Genomic DNA, 21,357 nt, shown 5'->3' with positions numbered 1-21,357 from the left:
GCTCACTACAACCTCCATCTCCCAGGTTCAAGCGATTCTCCTGCCTCAGCCTCCTGGGTAGCTGGGATTACAGGCATGCACCACCACACCCAGCTAATTTTTGTATTTTTAGTAGAGAAGGGGTTTCACCATGTTACCCAGGCTGGTCTCAAACTCCTCACCTCAGGTGATCCACCTGCCTTGGCCTCCCAAAGTGCTGGGATTACAGGTGTGAGCCACCGTGTCCAGTCTGGATTGGTTTTAAAATCCATTTTGACAATCTTTGTCTTTTGATTGGAGAGTTTAATCCATTTACATTTAAGGTAATTAACCGATAAAGAGGGACTTATTTCTATCATTTTGTTCCTTTTATTTATTTGAGACGAGTATCACTCTGTCGCCCAGGCTGGAGTACAGCAGCATGACCTTGGCTCACTGCAACCTCTGTCTCCCGGGTTCAAGCAATTCTCTGCTTCAGCCTCCCAGGTGGCTGGGATTACAGGCGCTGCCACTACACCTAGCTAATTTTTCTGTTTTTTTTTAATAGAGATGGGGTTTCACCATCTTGGCCAGGCTGGTCTTGAACTCCCGACCTCGTGATCCACCCGCTTCAGCCTCCCAAAGTGCTGGGGTTACAGGCATGAGTCACTGCGCCTGGCCTGTCATTTTGTTGCTTTGTATATGCCTTAAGGTTTTTGTCCCTAGTTTCCTGCATTAGTGTCTACTCTCGTGTTTAGTTGATTTTTTGGGGAACATTAAAATATTTAAATTCCTTTCTCACATCCTTTTGTGTATATTCTACAGTGATTTTCTGTCATTACCATAGGGATTACATTTAACATCCTAAAGTTATAACACTAATTTAAATTTCTATCAGCTTAATTTCAGTAACACAGAAAAACTCCACTCCGTTACAGCTTGGTCCTCAACCTTTTTGCTTACTGATACCACAAAATTATACCTTTACAAATTGTGTGCCCCAAACCATAAAGTTAATAATTATTTTAAATGATTTAGAAATTCTTTTACCAAAAAAATTATTTTAAATTATGTAGAAAACGAAATGTGGGCTGGGCACAGTGGCACACGCCTATAATCCCAGCACTTTGGCAGGCCAAGGCGGGTGGATCAACTGAGGTCGGGAGTTTGACACCAGCCCAGCCAAAACGGAGAAACCCCATCTCTACTAAAAATACAAAAATTAGCTGGGAGTGGTGGCACACACCTGTAATCCCAGCTACCTGGGAGGCTGAGGCACAAGAATCACTTGAACCTGGGAGGTGGAGGTGGCAGTGAGACAATATCGCACCACTGTACTCAGCCTGGGTGACGGAGCGAGACTCCATCTCAAAAAAAAAAAAAAAAAAAAGAAAAGAAAAGAAAAGAAAATGTAGATTTACAAACCAACATTACAATAACACTAGCTTTTAGACTAATGCTTAAAAAATTTTAGTCTCTTAAATCATGTAGAAAACAAAAATGCAATTATAAACCACTGTCACAGTAATATTAGCTTTTATAATTGCACATATCCTTCACTTTTGAGATCTTCATTTCTTTTTCTTTTCGTTTTTTTTTTTTTTTTTTTTTTTTTTGAGACAGCATCTTGCTCTGTTGCCAGACTGGCTGGAGCGCAATGCGCAATGGCCGGATCTCAGTTCACTGCAACCTCTACCTCCCGGGTTCAAGCGATTCTCCTGCCTCAGCCTCCTGAGTAGCTGGGACTACAGGCACAAGCCACCACACTTAGGTAATTTTGTATTTTTAGTAGAGATGGGGTTTCACCATGTTGGCCAAGATGGTCTCAATCTCTTGACTTCATGATCCACCCGCCTCAGCCTCCCAAAGTAATGGGATCACAGGCGTAAGCCACCGCACCCGGCTGAGATCTTCATTTCTTTATATGGCTTCGAGTAACTGTTTAATATCCTTTAATTTCCCTCTGCAGGGCTCACTTGAGTACTTCTTGCAGGGCAGGTCTTGTGGCTAATGAACTCCCTCCATTTTTGTTCACCTGGTAATATCTTAATTTCTTTCTCACTTCTGAAGGACAGTTTTGCTGGATATTAGATGCTTAGTTGACAGGTTTTGTTTTTTTTTTTTTTTTTTTTTTTTAACACTCTGAATATATCAGCCCACTGTATTCTGACCTCAAAACTTTTTTTATTTGTTTGTTTTTTGAGACAGATTTTCGCTCTGTCATCCAGGCTGGAGTGCAGTGGCCTGATTTCAGCTCACTGCAACCTCTGCCTCCCAGGTTCACACGATTCTTGTGCCTCAGGCACCCAGATGGCTAGGATTACAGGCACGTGCATCACCATGCCTGGCCAATTTTTGTATTTTTAGAGACAGAATTTCGCCATGTTGGCCAGGCTGGTCTCAAACTCCTGGCCTCAAAAGATCCACCTGCCTCGGCCTCCCAAAGTGCTGGGATTATGGATGTGAGCCACTGGACCTGGCCCCTCCAAAGTTTTTGATGAGAAATCTGCTTATAATCTTATTGGGTGTCCCCTGTATATGATGAGGCATTTCTCTCTTCTCTGAAGTTTTTCTAGTCAGCTTCCTCAGGTTGAATCCTTTTTTGAGACAGGGTCTCATGCTGTCGGCCAGGCTGGAGTACAGTGCCTCAATCGTATCTCACTGCAGCCTCAACCTTCCAGGCTCAAGCAATTTTCCCACCTTAGCCTCCCGAGGACCTGAGACTACAGGCAAATGCCACCTCGCCTGACTAATTTTTTTGATTTTTAGTAGAGATGAGGTCTTACTATATTGCCCAGGCTGAGCTCGAACTCAAGTGATCCTCCTGCCTTGTCCTCCCAAAGTGCTGGGATTCCAGGTGTGAGCCACTGAACCCAGCCCAAAGGTTCTTTGATTTTCGCTTTTGGGAGTTTGACTGTAATGTATCTTGGTGTGGGTGTCCTTGAATTCATCTTACTTGGAGTTCATTTAACTTCCTGGATGTTTATATCCATGTCTCTTGTCAAATCGGGGAAGCTTCCAGATACTTTCATTTCTTTCTATAACTCCCAGAAAACATGTTAGTCTGTTTGATGATGCCCCACAGGTCCCTTAGGCTCTGTTTATGTTTCTTCAAACATTTTTCTGTTTCTCAGACTTGATAATTTTAATATCTTATCTTCAAATTCACTGATTCTTTCTTCTGCTTGCTCAAATCTGCCTTTGAATCCCTCCAGTGAATTTCTCATTTCAGTTATTGTATTTTTCAGTTCCAGAATTATTTTCAGTTTCTTTTTAGGGTTTCTATCTTTTATATTTACATTTTATTCATACGCTGTTTTCCTTTTCCTTTTCTTTTCTTTTTTTCTTTTTTTTGAGACAGAATTTCTCTCTGTTGCCCAGGCTGGAGTGCAGTGGCATGATCTTGGCTCACTGCAACCTCCATCTCCCGGGTACAAGTGATTCTCCTGCCTCAGCCTCCCGAGTAGCTGGGACTACAGGCTTGTGCCACCATTCCCAGCTAATTTTTGTCTTTTTTACTAGAGACGACCCAGGTTTCAACATGTTGGCCAGGCTGGTCTTGAATTCCTGGCCTCAAGTGATCTGCCTGCCTCAGCCTCCCAAAATCCTGTGATTACAGGCGTAAGCCACCACATCCAGCCTTCATACACTGTCTTACCTTTCTCCACATCTTATTTATTTATTTATTTATTTATTTATTTATTTATTTAGAGAAGGAGTCTCACTCTGTTGCCCAGGCTAGAGTGCAATGGCACAATCTTGGCTCACTGCAACCTCCACCTCCCAGGTTCAAGAGATTCTCCTGCCTCAGCCTCCCAAGTAGCTGAGATTACCAGTGAGCACCACCACACCTGGCTAGTTTTTGATTTTTAGTAGAGACAGGGTTTCACCATCTTGGCCAGGTTGGTCTCATCTTGGCAAGACCGGTCTCAAACTCCTGACCTCAAGTGATCCACCTGCCTCGGCCTCCCAAAGTGCTGGGTTTACAGGCATGAGCCACCATGCCCAGCTCTACATCTTCTTTAGTTGTTTACCTTTAAGACAGTTGTTTTAAAATCTTTTTCTAGTAGGTCTACTATGTGGTCTCAGGAACAGTTTCAGTTGGTTTATTTTTTTCCTTGGAAGAGCATACTCTCCTGTTTCTTTGTGTGCCTTGTGATTTCTTTTGTTGAAAACTGAACATTAGAATCTAATAATGTGGTAATTCAGAAAATCAGATCCTCTCCTTTCCAAGTTTACTGGGTTTTGTTATTCTGTGTGTGCGTGTGCGTGTGTGATTCTTTCTGATTACCGTAGGCCGTCTGTGCCAAAGATCAGTCTCAGGTATAAACTTAGGTCTTTTCTCAGGTCTTTTCTATGCCTATACATTTTCCTAGGCATGCACAGTCACTGCTTAATTCTCCCCCTTACATGCAGTTGCTTTTCAACGTCATATTCTCTAATATCTAGCTCCCAAATGGGAAAAAATAAAAGTGAAGCAGGGGAGCAGGACCATTAGCTCTTTAAACCCCCTGGAAGTCTTGTTAATTGGAGGGGGAAGAACTTGCAATAATGAGGGAGGTGTAACGACAGCGGCCACCCATCTCTTTGTCTGTACCTCTATGATTAGAAGTAGCAATCAGCAGTCAGAGCACAGACCCCAAACATTTAGAGGACAGGATGCTTTTTGCCTATTCTGGCTCCCACAAGCTATGTGCAAGCTCTAGGAACATCCGCAGAGCTGCCTTCCACGGAACTGGGGTTGGGAAGTGCATAGCTGCTACTGTGCTAAGAGTTGAAACTGACCAAAATTAACCACAATTTGCCATCCAGGCAAGAAGCTGTAAGCCTCAATAGACTTCGGAGTTCCAGAATAGTTACATCAGACAGATCCTGTCAGTACAACTTATGTCTAGGTGCGGAGACAAATTACTGGTACTTCCTCTTCCACCATTTTCCCCAAATACTCTCCTTCCTTTCTAGGTTTTTAACCTTTGAAATGAAAACACAAAAACCAAAACCAAAACCAAAAACAAAAACAAAAGCAACCCACATCATTTCCTTTTTTTTTTTTTTTTTTTTTTTTTTTGAGGCGGAGTCTCGCTCTGTCGCCCAGGCTGGAGTGCAGTGGCACAATATTGGCTCACTGCCAGCTCCACCTTCCGGGTTCACGCCATTCTCCTGCCTCAGCCTCCCGAGTAGTGGGACGACAGGCACCTGCCACCACGCCTGGCTAATTTTTTTGTATTTTTAGTAGAGACGGGGTTTCACCGTGTTAGCCAGGATGGTCTCAATCTCCTGACCTCGTGATCCACCCACCTCAGCCTCCCAAAGTGCTGGGATTACAGGCGTAAGCCACCGCGCCCGGCCAACCCCACCTCATTTCTAATGAAGAAAATGCTGATCAATCAAGTATGAATATACTGAGCTCTTATTAAAAGATGGGACAGATGCAGTGGCTCATGCCTGTAATCCCAGCATTTTGGGAGGCCAAGGTGGGCAGATCACCTGAGGTCAGGAGTTCAAGTCAACCTGGCCAACATGGCAAAACTCCATCTCTACTAAAAATACAAAAATGAGCCTGGCGTGGTGGCATGTGCCTGTAATCCCAGCTATTCAGGAGGCTGAGGCAGGAGAGTTGCTTGAACCCAGGAGGCAGAGGTTGCAATGAGCGGAGATTGCGCCACTGCACTCCAGCCTGAGCAACAGAGCAAGACTCTATCTCAAAAAAAAAAAAAAAAAAAAAAAAAAAAAGAGTACTAAAGAACTTCAACAAGAGAGGTATTTTCCCCAGCCCCTGCTCAAAACAAAAACAAAAACAAAAACAAAAACAAAACCTAGGAATCTATAGTCACAAGAACTGTCCCAGATCCAAGTTCTACTTTATTCTACCTGATCAACAGGGATAATTCATGAAGTGAACACTTGTTATCCATAATCTACCTGCCCCACAGGTTTGCTGAGAGGATTATAAGACGATACATCTAAATATGACTTATAAACTAATTCCTACCATGTTTTGATTTTCAGATCAATAATCCTATTAAAGCTTAATATGTTGGTTTATTTTATTTTATTTTTTTTGAGACAGTCTTGCTCTGTCGCCCGGGCTGGAGTGCAATGGCGTGATCTTGGCTCACTGCAACTTCCGCCTCCTGGGTTCAAGCAATTCTCCTGCCTCAGCCTCCCAAGTAGCTGGGATTACAGGCAGATGCCACCACGCCCGGCTAATTTTTGTATTTTTAGCAGAGACGGGGTTTCACCATGTTGGTCAGGCTGGTCTCAAACTCCTGACTTTGTGGTCCTCCTGCCTCAGTCTACCAAAGTGCTGGGATTACAGGCGTGAGACACCGTTCCTGGCCCAATATGTTGGTTTATTAAAAAGCACATGTATAAGCATTGCTCACAGATGTTCGGGCTTCTAGTCTGAGTGATCTTTTTTATTTTGAAAGTATTCATTCAGAAAAATCATACAACTGTTTTGACCTTGCTAAGCTATATGGCGGTATCTTCAGTAAACCATTTTAATCTTCAACATAGTAATTTATATAGTAATCAATCTGCCATATATGTAAGAAACAAATATACCTCCTTGCTCTGGGTACCAAGTGAGCTGCTATAGAAATACAAAATAAAGTAGGTCACAGTCCCAGGCCTCTTAAAGCTTAGCTGTTGCACCGAGACAGGCACATGAAAAGCCGCCTACAGTGAGTGGAGGTGGTAATGAAGGAGCTCACTTTCATCTGGTACTTTAAAGCTTTCAGGGTATTTTCATGGACTATAAATACATCTAGTGTCAGATCGTGATCTAGGTTAAGAGATTTGGATCTTAAGCTACAGTAAGAAAAAGGGAGATCTCTTGAAGATTTCTGATTTTGCCAGTGTATCAGTCAGAGGCATTTCTGACAAACACGATTAGGAGCAAGACGGAGGAAGGAGGGAGTGGGGCAAGTCAGGAAGTTGCTGGGAGTGTTTCCCAATAGCGCAGGCTGAGGTAAATAAGGGCCCAGTCTAGAAAAGTGGTAAACAGAACAGGCATGAGGGCAGTGAAACCTTGATGAAGACAGACTCCATCGAGACTTTGAGAAGGATGACAGCAACAAAGAAAACAGGACAGCAGCTTGTCTTTGTTTTTCTGTGCCAGGTAATGTGTTAAGCACTTTAAATGTATAACTGGATCCTCAAACAACTTCCTATAAGGGAAGGTGCTGTAGTTATTTACATTTTACAAATATAGGACTGAGCTCCAGATAAGTTACTTGTTTTTTGTTTGTTTGTTTTGAGACAGGGTCTCGCTGTGTCACCCAGGCTGAGTGCAGTGGCCTGATCATGACTCACTGCAGCCTTGACCTCTCAGGCTCAAGGGATCCTCCCACCTCAGCCCCCACAAGTAGCTGGGAATACAAGTGTGTGCCACTACACCCAGCTAATTTTTTTATTTGTTGTAGAGACAGGGTCTTGCTATGTTGCCCAGGCTGGTCTCAAAGTCCCTCCGGTCCCAAAGTGCTGGGATTATACGTGTGAGCCACCGTGCCTGGCAGTAATTTGTCTAAGGTTACAAAGCTAGTGAAAATCAAGAGTCAGGATTCACACACAAATGTGGCACGCTCCAGAGGCCCTGCTCTGCCTCTGTGCTCAATACTTTCTGTGTGAATGAATCCAAAGGACTTGGTGATAGAGGATTTGGTAGATTTGTGGAAAGGAAGGAGAATGAGGGAACCTTTATGATCTGGAGTTGGATAACATGAGATGGATGATACCATTAACGGAATTCACTGGCATTGCTTTGAAGGGAAAAGGTGATGTAATATGTTTTAAAATGCAGAGTCTTGACATGGTGGCAAGAAGTTGAAAACAAAATATTTTCCTTAGAAATTTATCATTATAAAAATGAACGCATCAGGAATTAAAATGATTTACTAAAGATTTTGCCATGTCATAGCACAAGTTAAAAATGGCTGTGAAATTTTTCTGAATGAATGGTTCCAAAACAAAAATGATCATGGCCAGGCGCGGTGGTTCACACCTATAATCCCAGCACTTTGGGAGGCCGAGGCGAGTGGATCATGTGAAGTCAGGAGTTCGAGACCAGCCTGGCCCACATGGTGAAACCCCATCTCTACTAAAAATACAAAAATTAGCCAGGTGGTAGTGGTGCACGCCTGTAATCTCAGCTACTTGGGAGGCTGAGGCAGGAGAATCGCTTGAGCCTGGGAGGCGGAGGTTGCAGTGAGCCGAGATCATGCCATTGCACTCCAGTCTGGGCAACAGAGTGAGACTCTGTCTCAAAAATAAATAAATAAATAAATAATCGATCATGTAGAGGGGGCTGCAAGCCTCAATATTGGTGTGCAGTGCTTGTACGTGTGCTTTGTAATGTATCAATATCCTTTGTAATGTAACCAATGAGCTTGAGTTAATGTTATTTAATATGATTATTAATAAATGTCATGGTTGCTGATGTAAGAACCAAAACATCCCAGACATCAGATTATCAACACTTAACTACAGTTCATATAGAAATAGAATATGAGGCTTCAACTTTGCACAATACAATAGCCTAGCTATTCCAAAACACCCCCCTCCAAACACGTGGCAATACTGAGTGAAATATATAACAGCCTTTCAAATGCATAGCTGAGTTTTCGAGAAAGTATGGAAAATCCACAGGACCCAAAACCAAAAACAATGCTCCCCAACTAGAAGAGAAGCCAGCCCTGAAGCTACAGGCTACCTGTAACTATCGGGCACACCCGTGGAGCCTTGGTTTTCAGAGCTGAGTAGATGGTGAGGAGCTGGAACTGATATTCTCTGCCAAGCCAGAATCCCAAGGACCTAATCCTAAGTGAAAGAGTAAGCTAGGGAAAAATCAATTTGCTGGCAAATGGAGCTGACAAGGAAATCTGTCTTATCTCAAGCATTGATTGAAATGAATAAAAAAGAGTCTTTCCTAAGAATCTGTCATCATAAGCCTGTCCCATTCAGCATCAGAGTTTGAATTTATTCTCTCTTTCCCAGCAAAGTTCTACACAGACGGTTAATCTGAAGTGCTTCTATGTTGGCAGCACTCCAACGTGCCTGGCATTCGTAAACATAAACCCCATCTGTGGAGCTGTCCTGATCCAGGTCCCCCAGGGTTCTCATACATTAGGATGAGCCACATCGCTCGTAATTAGAAATTACCATGGGGAAGTAGGCCTATGAGTGAGTCAAGTAAAACAAACCATAACAGCATTGAAAAACCCCAAGTATTTCATTTAGATTGAATAACACAAAACATAAAAGAAAAATGATTAAAATGTTTTTAAAATAAAACAGGAAAACTGAAACGTAAGCAAAGAACAACTACTACTGGAAATAGAAATGAAAAAATCCAAGAGAATTTAAAACGTCACTGGGTGGAATGAAGAGCAAATTAGTCACAGTCGGAAAAAAAAAGTATTGAACTAGATGATAGATCTGAGGAAATTACCTACCATGCAACAAAGAGATGAAAAGATTAAAAATATGAAAGAGAAGTTCAGAGACACAGAAAAGAGAACATAAAGGTCCAAGCTACACATAATTGGGTTTTCAGCTGGGCACGGTGGCTCATGCCTGTAATCCCAGCACTGTGGGAGGCTGAGGCGGGTGGCTCACCTGAGGTCAGGAGTTCATGACCAGCCTGGCCAACATAGTGAAACCCCATCTCTACTAAAATACAAAAAAATTAGCTGGGTGTGATGGTGCGCGCCTGTAATCCCAGCTACTCAGGAGGCTGAGGCGGGAGAATTGCTTGAGCCCCGGAGGCAGAGGTTGCAGTGAGCCGAGATCACACCATTGCACTCCAGCCTGGGCAACAAGAGCGAAACTCCGTCTAAAACAAAACAAAACAAAACAAAAACAAAACAAAAAGACAAACAAAAAAGGGGTTTCAGTAGGAAATGAAAAGCGAGGATAACGAAAGTGGTATCTTCAGAGATAAAGGCTAAACGGTTTCCAAAATTCAACAAAGACATATCCTCAGAAGCTCAACCTTTTCAAAAGACAAGGGTGCTGCCTTCAGGAGGCCTCAGAATCTAGGAAAAGGAGCAAGACTCATCAACAATACAAGAGCAACGCACTATTGGCATTGACACCCATGTACAGGTGGGTAATGGGGAGAATGCGATCAACTCTGCCAGGTGCAGAGAGGGGAGGGCAGGAAAGGTGCTTAGGATGTCAGCTGGTTAAATATGAAGTAACTCATTTTATGCTATGTTCCTTGCCTTTATTTTTAAAATAATGATTATCTATCCATGACTATATATAACATGTTCAGCTTAAAGAGCCATTAAAAAATGAGCACCCATGAAATCCCCATCTAGCTTGGGAAAGGGACCATTAACAGCACCTTTGAAGTTCTTGTGTGCCTCTCCCTGACTACATACCCCACCCCACCAAAACCACTCTCCTAACGTTGAGATGAAATATTCTCTTGCTTTGATTCATAGCTTTACTACATGCACGTGTATCTTTAAAAACCATAGTTTTAGGCCTGGCACAGTGGCTCATGCCTGTAATCCCAGCACTTTTGGAGGCTGAGGCGGGTGGATCACTTGAGGTCAGGAGTACGAGACCAGCCTAGCCAACATGGTGAAACTCCAGTCTCTACTAAAAACATAAAATATTGGCCGGGCGTGGTGGTGCACACCTGTAATCCCAGCTATTTGGGAGGCTGAGGCAGGAGAATCTCTTGAACCCAGAGGCAAAGGTTGCAGTGAGCCGAGATCATGCCACTGCACTCCAGCCTGGGCAACAGGGTGAGAATCTCTCTCAAAAATCAAAACACAAACCCATAGTTTTACCTAACATGCAGATTTACAATGGTGAATTAGCACATGTAGGGTCTGGCCCTCTACCTTCCTGACCCAGATATTCAATCTTTTTAGCGTCCTGCTGTTAATCAGCCCAGGGAAGTTGTCTTATGATCAGATAATATACAAGAAATTGAAGTTTAAGCTGGAAAGCCAATTTATTATTTTACATTGAAGTAACGGTCATACAAATTAGATGCTAAGATAGGTACTATATATATATGTATGTATGTTCTTCCCCTGATATACGTGGGCAGCAACTTTTAGTCCAAAAGTTGCTTGGCAAGCGTGGTGTAATTTCTGATCAAATCACTGTAACTGTTAGATCTCAGGAAGGGTCCCACAGCATGAGTCATTTCAGATACAAATATCTGCCCACAGCCAGCCACACCAGCAGGATCACAGCTCTCAAAAGCTATCTCTCCCACTAAACAGGTAATTTGGCCTAATTTCTGGTTTTCCTAACTAACACAGTGCAGAGTCCACTTTCTTCCTTCTGCCACATACATTCTCTTCTTTTTTGATCTAGGAACAATTCAGTCTTATTCTAGCCAGGGAGCCATTCTATCTCTTTAAGACAACTTTGCCCATTTCCGATCTCATCTATTGTGTTTAACTCTCCTTTTCCTTCATTTCCAACTTCCCAGGGGGCATTTATTGCTACCCTCATTGTAGCAACATAAATTCCTCAAACAGAAATCCAGCAATCAAAAAGCTTAAGGAAAAAAAAAAGTTTTTGATTTGAAAGGTGTCAGGAATGGTTTTCTGGACAAACACCTCACCATTACAACAGTATTCAGCTAACCTTCTTGGCCTCCTTGGCAGGCAGTTTTCCTTTCATATACAAGACAAAACTACGTTGGGAAAAAGTGTTCTTTGTGAGCAGGTTCATGGGAACCGAAGTCTGACAAAGCTTTCTTTATGAGCTTCCTTTAGTAGGTCAAAGCTTAACCTTCAGTAGAAACCACTAGCATACCAAATAATTGATCTGAAATATTTTGAAATATTTAAGAAGACCAAATATGAATTCATTCAATTCTTAAGAATGGTTTCACTATTTTCCTCCTTTTACTGACAAAGAACAACTGTTTAATGTTTGAATACTAATACAACTTTTTAATGATCTGGAAGTTAAACAAAGACATCTGCTTTTCTGGAATAATTTTCTTAACTTCGTAGAACAAAACCAAGTAGGGAATATCCACTGGAGTTGAAGGAAGAAGCCTAAAGCTGGGGACTCTATCATTAGAGAAGACTTGAAGGAGAAAGAGACAAGGCAAATTCCAGGTAAAGGAAACAATTACACTGCCAGCAGAAACTCAGCAGTCAAGAGACAGTGGCATTAACACTTTAAAGTGCTCAGACAAAATAACCATATGAAGTGAGGTAGGGATCCAGTTTCATTTTTCTCCCCATTCATAACCAACTGTTCCGCACCATTTACTGAAAAAGACTTCATCGTATCACCTTTGCAGTGACTCAAATATCCATACATGTGGGTCTTCTGACTTCTCTAATCTGTTCCAATGATCTATGTATCTTTTCGTGTGCTAATACCACACTCCCTTAATTACTAAAGCTTTAGAAGTCTTGTTACCTAATAGCAACTTCTCCCATTTGCTTCCTCTTTTCCACTAGTATGACTATTCCACCCACTACAATTTCATATACATTTTTAAATCAGCTTATCTTATCTTATTTATTTATTTATTTATTAAGATGGAGACTTGCTCTGTCACCCAGGCTGGAGTGCAGTGCCATAATCTCAGCTCACTGCAACCTCTGCCTCCCAGGTTCAAATTATTCCCCTGCCTCAGCCTCCTAAGTAGCTGGGATGACAGGTGCGTGCCACCACACCCGGCTAATTTTTGTATTTTTATTATTTTTTTTAAATTTTTATTTATTTTTTTGAGATGGAGTTTTACTCTTGTCGCCCAGGCTGGAGTGTAGTGGCGTGATCTCGGGTTCAAGTGATTCTCCACCTCCCGGGTTCAAGTGATTCTCTGGCCTCAACCTCCTGAGTAGCTGGGACTATAGGCGCCCACCACCATGCCCAGCTAATTTTTGTATTTTTAGTAGAGATGGGGTTTTACCACACTGGCCAGGCTGGTCTCAAACTCCTGACCCCAAGTGATCCGCCCGCCTGGGCCTCCCAAAGTGCTGGGATTACAGGTGTGAGCCACCACACCTGGCCAGCTTGTTTTTTAAAATTAACATTAAAAAAAAAAAAGCCTGTTGGAGTCAGGCACGGTGGCTCACCCCTGTAATCCCAGCACTTTGGGAGGCCGAGGCAGATGGATCACGAGGTCAGGAGATGGAGACCATCCTGGCTAACATGGTGAAACTCCGTCTCTACTAAAAATACAAAAAAGTAGCTGGGTGTGGTGGCGGGCGCCTGTGGTCCTAGCTACTCGGGAGGCTGAGGCAGGAGAATGGCGTGAACCCGGGAGGCAGAGCTTGCAGTGAGCTGAGATCACGCCACTGCACTCCAGCCTGGGTGACAGAACGAGACTCCGTCTCAAAAAAAAAAAACAAACTGTTGGAATTAAGTTGAACTTAGGTAAATTTAGGGAGAATGGACATCTAATAAAATGTATTGTTTTTCCTAAGAGTCACTGTTAAAAACATTTGAAAGCAAATTTTCCAGCGACCAATGAATGGAAGCAATCCATGCTAAGAAGGACACCAGTGAAGCCCTGTATGGTAATGTTACCAACAAACCAGAACACAGACATCACAGGCTCCTCATCACTGGACCGAAGAGTTACTCCCACAGGGAAAGACAATGGGAGGCACTGGGCAAATGCACCTTGGCTGCTATGGTGAGACAAAAACTCTCCTTTCTGCACCTCTTTAAAATATGTCTAGAAAATATTAGTCAATGAAACATTTGTAACATTCTGAAGCATGACTTTCCTGAATGCAAAATATCCAAGACATGTTTCAGGCTCAGGGCCTTTCCCTTCTGTCTTCTTGGAATACAGACATGTCAGCATGGCGTGCTGGTCATGCTCTTTAGGTCTTTGTTCCAACTGTCACCTTCTCCCTGGAATTCTATTTAAAACTGCAATAACCTGGCCAGGCACGGTGGCTCACACACCTGGTAATCCTAGCACTTTGGGAGGCCAAGGCAGGATCACCTGGAAGGTGATCACCAAGGTGGATCACCTGAAGTCAGGAGTTTGAGAACAGCTTGGCCAACATGGAGAAACCCCGTTTCTACTAAAAATTAGCCAGGTGTGGTGGTAGGCACCTGTAATGCCAGCCACTCGGGAGGCTTAGGCAGCAGAACTGCTTGAACCCCGGAGGCGGGGGTTGCAGTGAGCCGAGATGTGCCATTGCCCTCCAGCCTGGGTGACAGAGCGAGACTCCATGTTAAAAAAAAAAACAAAAACAACAAAAAAACTGCAACCACCCTACTTGGCACTCCTTATCATCTTCTCTGGTTTATTTTCCCCTTGGCACTTCCCCTCATCTTATTTATTTGTTTATATATCTGGCTGACTTCTCTTACTTTTCTGCTTCTTCCTGTTAGACTGTAAGCTCCAAGAGGGCAGAGATTTATTGTGTTCTTTACCGCAGCTCCACGACTTTTGGGATGGGCACATACTGAGCACTCAGTAAATACTTGTTGAATTAATTCACGGAAGAGGTGCAGAAATGCAAACTATTTATTATAGCATTCCACCACCAGGTATCATGCTGTAGTTTGCGCAAAGACAGCTCAGAAGGCAAATCCATGAAATCTCATTAGCTTGTTGAATACTAAGGAAAAGGGATCATATGTTTAACTTCAAAACAGAACATTAGAAACTCAGGTCAAGTAGTCTTTTTGGTCTATGCTTACACATGTCAGACCCATATATTTAACACATTTTTAACATTTTTGTACTTGTTATTAGCTCCTTGCAACATTTTCTCAGTGCTTTTGGCACTAGGTAGGAAGAATCTGTGTTTCCATCTGCCCTCTCCCACTAACTTCTGTAGAAAAAAACGGTTTCCAAAGCACTATTCTTGAAAACACATGCAAGGCTATATTTACCACAGAAAAGGTCTGCTTTCCTCTTTAGGAAACATAACTTCATTTAAAAACATAATCTTTCAATCATGCCATACATGGATTGAGCATAAACTTTTTATTTATCTTCCCGTAAAATCTTAGATTTTCCCTAAACTAGTTAATCCATCTTTATCTTTTCACGTGGACATTCCAAAGAGACCATGAATCTGTATTCCATTATCCTTGAAATTCACAGACTGCACAGAGGGCCTGCCTCCTCTCACGGGAAGCGAGCACAATGGTTAGGTAATCAGGGATATGTGCCTGGAAGCCGGAATCTTAGAATTTCTTTATCTATAAAAAGTGGGGATTGTACCAAATGATTCTAAGACCCAGCCAGCTCTCATGATGAAAATGACAACAACATCATAAATGTTTAATTCATCTCTGGGGTTAAACCACTAATAACTGGCAGCCAAAGCTCAAAACAAATCTTTGTGTTGTTGTGTTTATGTGTGTAATATGTACCAAAAATTTCTAGTAATTCCACAGTAAAGTTTTAAAAATATACAATTCCCTTTCACTATTCCTCCCTCAGCCCATCCCTTTCTCAATCCCTACCTAGAGTTGAGTAATCATTGTGAAAATTCCTTCATACCTTTTCCTATGTGTTTACACACAGGTATACAGCTTTGTTTTCAAGCTCTAATCTTCTAACTCTAAATTCTACATTCTTGCCAAAAAAAATTTTTATTTCATTTTATTTTTGAGACGGAGCCTCGCTCTGTGGCCCAGGCTGGAATGCAGTGGCACAATCTCTAGTCACTGCAACCTCCACCTCCTGGGTTCAAGCGATTCTCCAGCCTCAGTCTCCTGAGTAGCTGGGATTACAGGCGTGTGCCACCACGTCCTGCTAATTTTTATATTTTTAGTAGAGATGGGTTTTTGCCATGTTGCTCAGGCTGGTCTCGAACTCCTGAGCTCAAAATGATCGGCCTGCCTCGGACTACCAAAGTGCTGGGATTATAGGCGTGAGCCACCATGCCTGCACAAGAAATTTTATTTTATACCTCCCTTGTGATTCTCCACAATTATAAGTTTGATATTCAATATACAATGGGTATTCAAAACATGCTGTTGATACTCAGGGCCACCAAGTATGGATTTTGGCCCCAGCAAAGTACATTTATTTCCAAATGTTAATATCGTAGATTTAAAAAGTTTTTGCAGGTACACAGTAGGCATATATATCTATGGGTGAAATACATTTAAAGGATAACCAGCTAAAATTTTTTCTTGTTGTCGTTGAGGCAGGGCCTCATTGTTGCCCAGGCTAGAGTGCAGTGGCTTGATCTCAGCTCACTATGATCTCGACCTCCTGGGCTCAAGTGATCCTCCCACCTCAGTCTCCTGAGTAGCTGGGACTACAGGCGCACGCCATCACACCTGAATAATTTTTGTATTCTTTCATAGAGATGGAGGGCTTGCTGTATTGCCAAGGCTAGTCTCGAACTCCTGAGCTCAAGCTGTCTGTCTGCCTCGGCCTCCCAAAGTGCTGGGATTACAGGTGTGAGCCACCATGCCTGGACTAGCTAACATCTTTGCACGGGATTCTCCCAGAGTCCCCTTCTATGTCACTGGATCCAGTCATGTGTAGCAGCTTCCCTCAATCTCCGGTAGAGCCTGTGGATGCTGTTCCACCACATCACATTCCTTCAGAGCTCACGCGACTCACCATATCTGCTATGGTTTAGATGTGGTTTGTCCTTGCCAAAATTTATGTTGAAGTTGGATCCCCAAAGTGGCAGTGCTGGGAGGTGGGGCCTAGTGGAAGGTGTTTGGGCCATGGGGATAGGTCTTTCATGAATAGATTAATGCCCTCCTCGTGGGTGAATGAGTACTCACTCTCCAAGGACTGGATTAGTTTCCAAGACAGCAGGTGGTTAAAAAAGAGTCTGGCTTCCTTGCACAAGGATGGCACACAAATTTGTGAAGCACTCCATACTAAAAGAAAAAGAGAGGCCGGGCGCGGTGGCTCAAGCCTGTAATCCCAGCACTTTGGGAGGCCGAGACGGGCGGATCACGAGGTCAGGAGATCAAGACCATCCTGGCTAACACGGTGAAACCCCGTCTCTACTAAAAACTACAAAAAACTAGCCGGGCGATGTGGCGGCGCCTGTAGTCCCAGCTACCCGGGAGGCTGAGACAGGAGTATGGCGTGAACCTGGGAGGCGGAGCTTGCAGTGAGCTGAGATCCGGCCACAGCACTCCAGCCTGGGCGACAGAGCAAGACTCCGTCTCAAAAAAAAAAAAAAAAAAAAAAAAAGAAAAAGAGCCAGGTGCAGTGGCTCATGCCTGTCATCCCAGCACTTCAGGAAGCTGAGGCAGGCGATCACCTGAGGTCAGGCGTTTGAGACCAGCCTGGCCAACACGGTGAAACCCTGTCTCTACTAAAACTACAAAAATTAGCCAGAGGTGGTGGCGCACACCTGTAATCCCAGCCACTCAGAAGGCTGAGGCAGGAGAATTGCTGGAACCCAGGAGGCAGAGGTTGCAGTGAGCCGAGATTGCACCATTGCACTCCAGCCAGGGCAACAAGAGTAAAACTGTCTCAAAAAAAAAAAAAAAAAAAAAAAAAAAAGGAAAGGAAAAGAAAACGAGTCTGGCATCCTTGGTTCCCCTCTTGCCATGTGATCTTTTTTTTTTTTTTTTGAGACGGAGTCTTGCTCTGTTACCCAGGCTGGAATGCAGGGTGCAATCTCGGCCCACTGCAACCTCCGCCTCCTGGGTTCAAGCGATTCTCCTGCCTCAGCCTCCTGAGTAGCTGGGATTACAGGCGTGGGCCACCATACCTGCCTAATTTTTCCATTTTTAGTAGAGATGGGGTTTCACCATGTTGTCCATGCTGGTCTCAAATTCCTGACCTCGTGATCCACCTGTCTCGGCCTCCCAAAGTGCTGGGATTACAGGCCTGAGCCACCATGCCCGGCCTACCATGTGATCTCTTGATACACACCTGGTCCCCTTCCAATTCCCACCATGAGTGGAAGCAGCACGAGGTCCCCACCAGATGCAGCTGCCCAATCTTGGACTTTCCAGCTATAGAACTGTGGGCCAAATAAACCTCTTTAAAAAAATAAAAAGTAATAAAAAAATAAAAACAACTACTGGCCGGATGCGGTGGTTTACGCCTGTAATCCCTGCACTTTGGAAGGCCGAGGCAGGTGGCTCACTTGGAGTCAGAAGTTTGAGACCAGCCTGGCCAACATGGAGAAACCCTGTCTCTACTAAAAATACAAAATTAGCCGGGCATGGTGGCGCATGCCTGTAATCTCAGCTACACAGGAGACTGAGGCAGGAGAATCACTTGAATCCAGGAGGCGGAGGTTGCGGTGAGCTGAGGTTGAGCCATTGCACTCCAGCCTAAGCAACAAGAGCGAAACTCCATCTCAAAAAAAAAAAAAAAAAAAGAACAACTACCATTCTTAGGTATTCTGTTATTGGAAAACAAAACAAACAAGGATAGTATGATAAACAGAAAACTAATTATTGGTTAAACTGTAAAAATGGCCATCAGATGTAATTTGTAGTTTCATTCTGGGGAACAATAAACTTCAACTTTAGTATTTTCTTTTTAATTTGGTGGCTGAAAATATTTAAATAGTTATACAGTTTTTCTAAAAGACAATACGGGGCTGGGAGCAGTGACCCACGCCTGTAATCCCAGCACTTTAGGACGCTGAGGCGGGTGGATCACTTGAGATCACGAGTTTGAATTCAGCCTGGCCAACATGGTAAAACCCTATCTCTACTAAAAATACAAAAATTAGCCGGGCATGGTGGCAGGCGCCTGTAATTCCAGCTACTCAGGAGGCTGAGGCAGGAGAATCATTTGAACTCAGGAGGTGGCGACTGTAGTGAGCCAAGATCACTCCATTGCACTCCAGCCTGGGTGACAGAGTGAGACTCTGCCTCAAAAAAAAAAAAAAAAAAAAAAAAAAAAGACAATATAATGGTGATATCAATGAGACACATGTATGTGCTTTACAAAAAACTGGGTTGTAACTGCAACCTGAGTAAGGAGTACAAATTCCACTAAAGCATATAAACCTTACTGCCAGAGGTTATTTAATATCGAATTAAAACCCAAGGAGCTAGCAAAACTACTCTGTAGAAGTCAAAACCACTCTGTGTTAGAAGTCAGAACAGTTACCTTGGGGAGGGTTAATGATTGGGAGGTAGCACAAGAGAATCTTCTGGGGTGGTGGAAATGTTCTGTATCTTGAACTGGGTGATTAAACAGGCATACACATATAAATTTATCACATTGTACAATTAAGATTTGCAGGCTGGGCACAGTGGCTCACGCCTGTAATCCCAGCACTTTGGGAGGCCGAGGTGAGTGGATTACCTGAGGTCTGGTGTTTGAGACCAGCCTGGCCAACATGGTGAAACCCCATCTCTCCTAAAAATACAAAAAATTAGCCGGGCGTGGTGGCAGGCGCCTGTAATCCCAGCTACTTGGGAGGCTGAGGCAGGAGAATCACTTGAACCCGGCAGGTAGAGGTTGCGGTGAGCCGAGATCGTGCCATTGCACTCCAGCCTGGGCAACAAGAGCAAAAATCCGTCTCAAAAAAAAAAAAAAAATGTAAACTTTGTGTAAATTATATTTTAATAAAAAAATGAAAAAACAAAGTAAAACACAAGGGCCTGGAAAGCCTAGTCTAAATGTGTTGAGGTACGTTTTCTAACTCAGAACATGGTCTATATCGATGAATGTTCCATGTGCACTTGGAAAGAATGTATATTCAGCTGCTGTTGGGCAGAGTGTTCTATAAATGTGAATTAGACCAAGCTGGCTGATGGTGTCGCTCAGTTCTTCTGTATCCTGTTGGTTTTCTGTCTACTGCTTCTATTATTGAAAGAGGAATACTGAAGTCTCCACATGTAATTGCAGATTTGTCCATTTCTGCTTCATGTATTGTGTGAAGCTCTGTTGTTAAGGGACATAATACAGGTAGGATGGCTGTGCCTTCTTTGTGAACTAACCTGTTATTATGTAATGTCTTTTTTAATCCCTGGTTATTTCTTTGCACAGAAGAAAACCTTGATATTAATACAGCCACTTCAACTTTGTTTCTTTTTTTTTTGAAACCGAGTTTCACTCTTATTGCCCAGGCTGGAGCACAATGGCACGATCTTGGCTCACTGCAACCTCTGCCTCCCAGGTTCAAGCAATTCTCCGCCTCAGCCTCCTGAGTAGCTGGGATTACAGGAGTCTGCCACCATGCCTGGCTAATTTTTGTATTTTGAGTAGAGGTGGCGTTTCACCATGTTGGCCAGGCTGGTCTCGAACTCTTGATGTCACATGATCCACCCGCCTCAGCCTCCCAAAGTGCTGGTATTACAGGCATGAGCCACTGTGCCAGGCTGCCACTCCAACTTTCCATTGATTAGTGTTAACATGAGGTATCTTCTTCCATCTTTTTACTTTCAGCCTACCTGTATCATTATATCTGAATTGAATTTCTTACAGACAACATACAGTTGGTTCATCATTTTATACCCATCCTGACAATTTCTGTCTTTTAATAGGCGTATTTAGATCATTTGCATTTAACGTAACTATTGGTATATTTGGATTTAGGTTATCATTTTATTTGTTTTGTCTGTTCTTTCTGTTTTACCTTCCTGTTTCCCCTTTCCTGCTCTCCTGTGAGTTGTTTCAACGTTCTTTGAAATTTCATTTTGATATATCTACCTCATCGTAGAGTAGTTGCTCTAGGGATTACAATACATATATACATAATTTTTCAAAATCTACTTAGAATCAACATTGTACCTCTTCAAGAAGAATGTACAAATGTATAGGGTACCTTACTCTCCCTTACTTATGTTGTACTTGTCTTAGATATTACTATATCTACAACCATTAAAACTTGATCAGTTATAATTTTTGTTTTCAACTGTCAAATATATTTTAAAGAACTCAGTAGGGGAAAAATCATCCATTGTATTTATTCCCCAGGTATTTACTATTCTTCATTCTTGACGTACAAAGTTCCCTTCTGTCTAAAGAACTTCATTTAGCAATGACTTTAGAGCAGGTCGGCTGGCAACAAACCCTCTTAAGTTTTTCTTCATCTGATAATACTTTCATTTCACCTTCTTTCTTGATAGGTATTTTCACTGAGTAAAGAATTCTGGGTTGACAATTCTCTCAGAACTTTATTTTATTTTTCAGACGGAGTCTCACTCTGTCGCCCAGGCTAGAGTGCAGTGGCATGATCTTAGCTCACTGCAGCCTCTGCCTCCCGGATTCAAGCGATTCTCATGCCTCAGCCTTCTGAGTAGCTGGAATTACAGGCATGAGCCACCACACCCAGCTAATTTTTGTATTTTTAGTAGAGATGGGGCTCTCACCATGTTGGCCAGGTTGGTCTCGAACTCCCGACCTCAAGTGATCCACCTGCCTCAGCCTCCCAAAGTTCTGGAATTACACACTTTAAAAATGTGCTACTATCGGCTGGGCGCGATGGCTCATAGCTGTAATCCCAGCATCTTGGGAGGCCGAGGGGAGTGGAT

General features: G+C 43.0%; 1 protein-coding gene and 1 long non-coding RNA gene across 8 annotated transcripts in view; one reads left to right on the top strand and one right to left on the bottom strand.

Moving 5' to 3' along the window:
• TECPR2 (tectonin beta-propeller repeat containing 2) overlaps nt 1-21,357 on the bottom strand; it is a 145,036-nt gene that overhangs the window by 106,196 nt on the left and 17,483 nt on the right. The gene's annotated exons all lie outside the window — the stretch shown is intronic.
• Nucleotides 9,755-13,901, top strand: LOC115897643. The gene is made up of 3 exons (XR_004057400.1): nt 9,755-10,065; nt 11,952-12,059; nt 13,383-13,901. It is a non-coding gene; the product is annotated as an uncharacterized LOC115897643 (long non-coding RNA).

This window comes from Rhinopithecus roxellana, chromosome 5 (genome assembly GCF_007565055.1).
Source record: "Rhinopithecus roxellana isolate Shanxi Qingling chromosome 5, ASM756505v1, whole genome shotgun sequence".
In the NCBI taxonomy this organism is placed as follows: Eukaryota; Metazoa; Chordata; class Mammalia; order Primates; family Cercopithecidae; genus Rhinopithecus; species Rhinopithecus roxellana.
The sequence above is the reverse complement of the archived record's forward strand: the minus strand, read 5'-3'. Positions and strand labels throughout refer to the sequence as shown.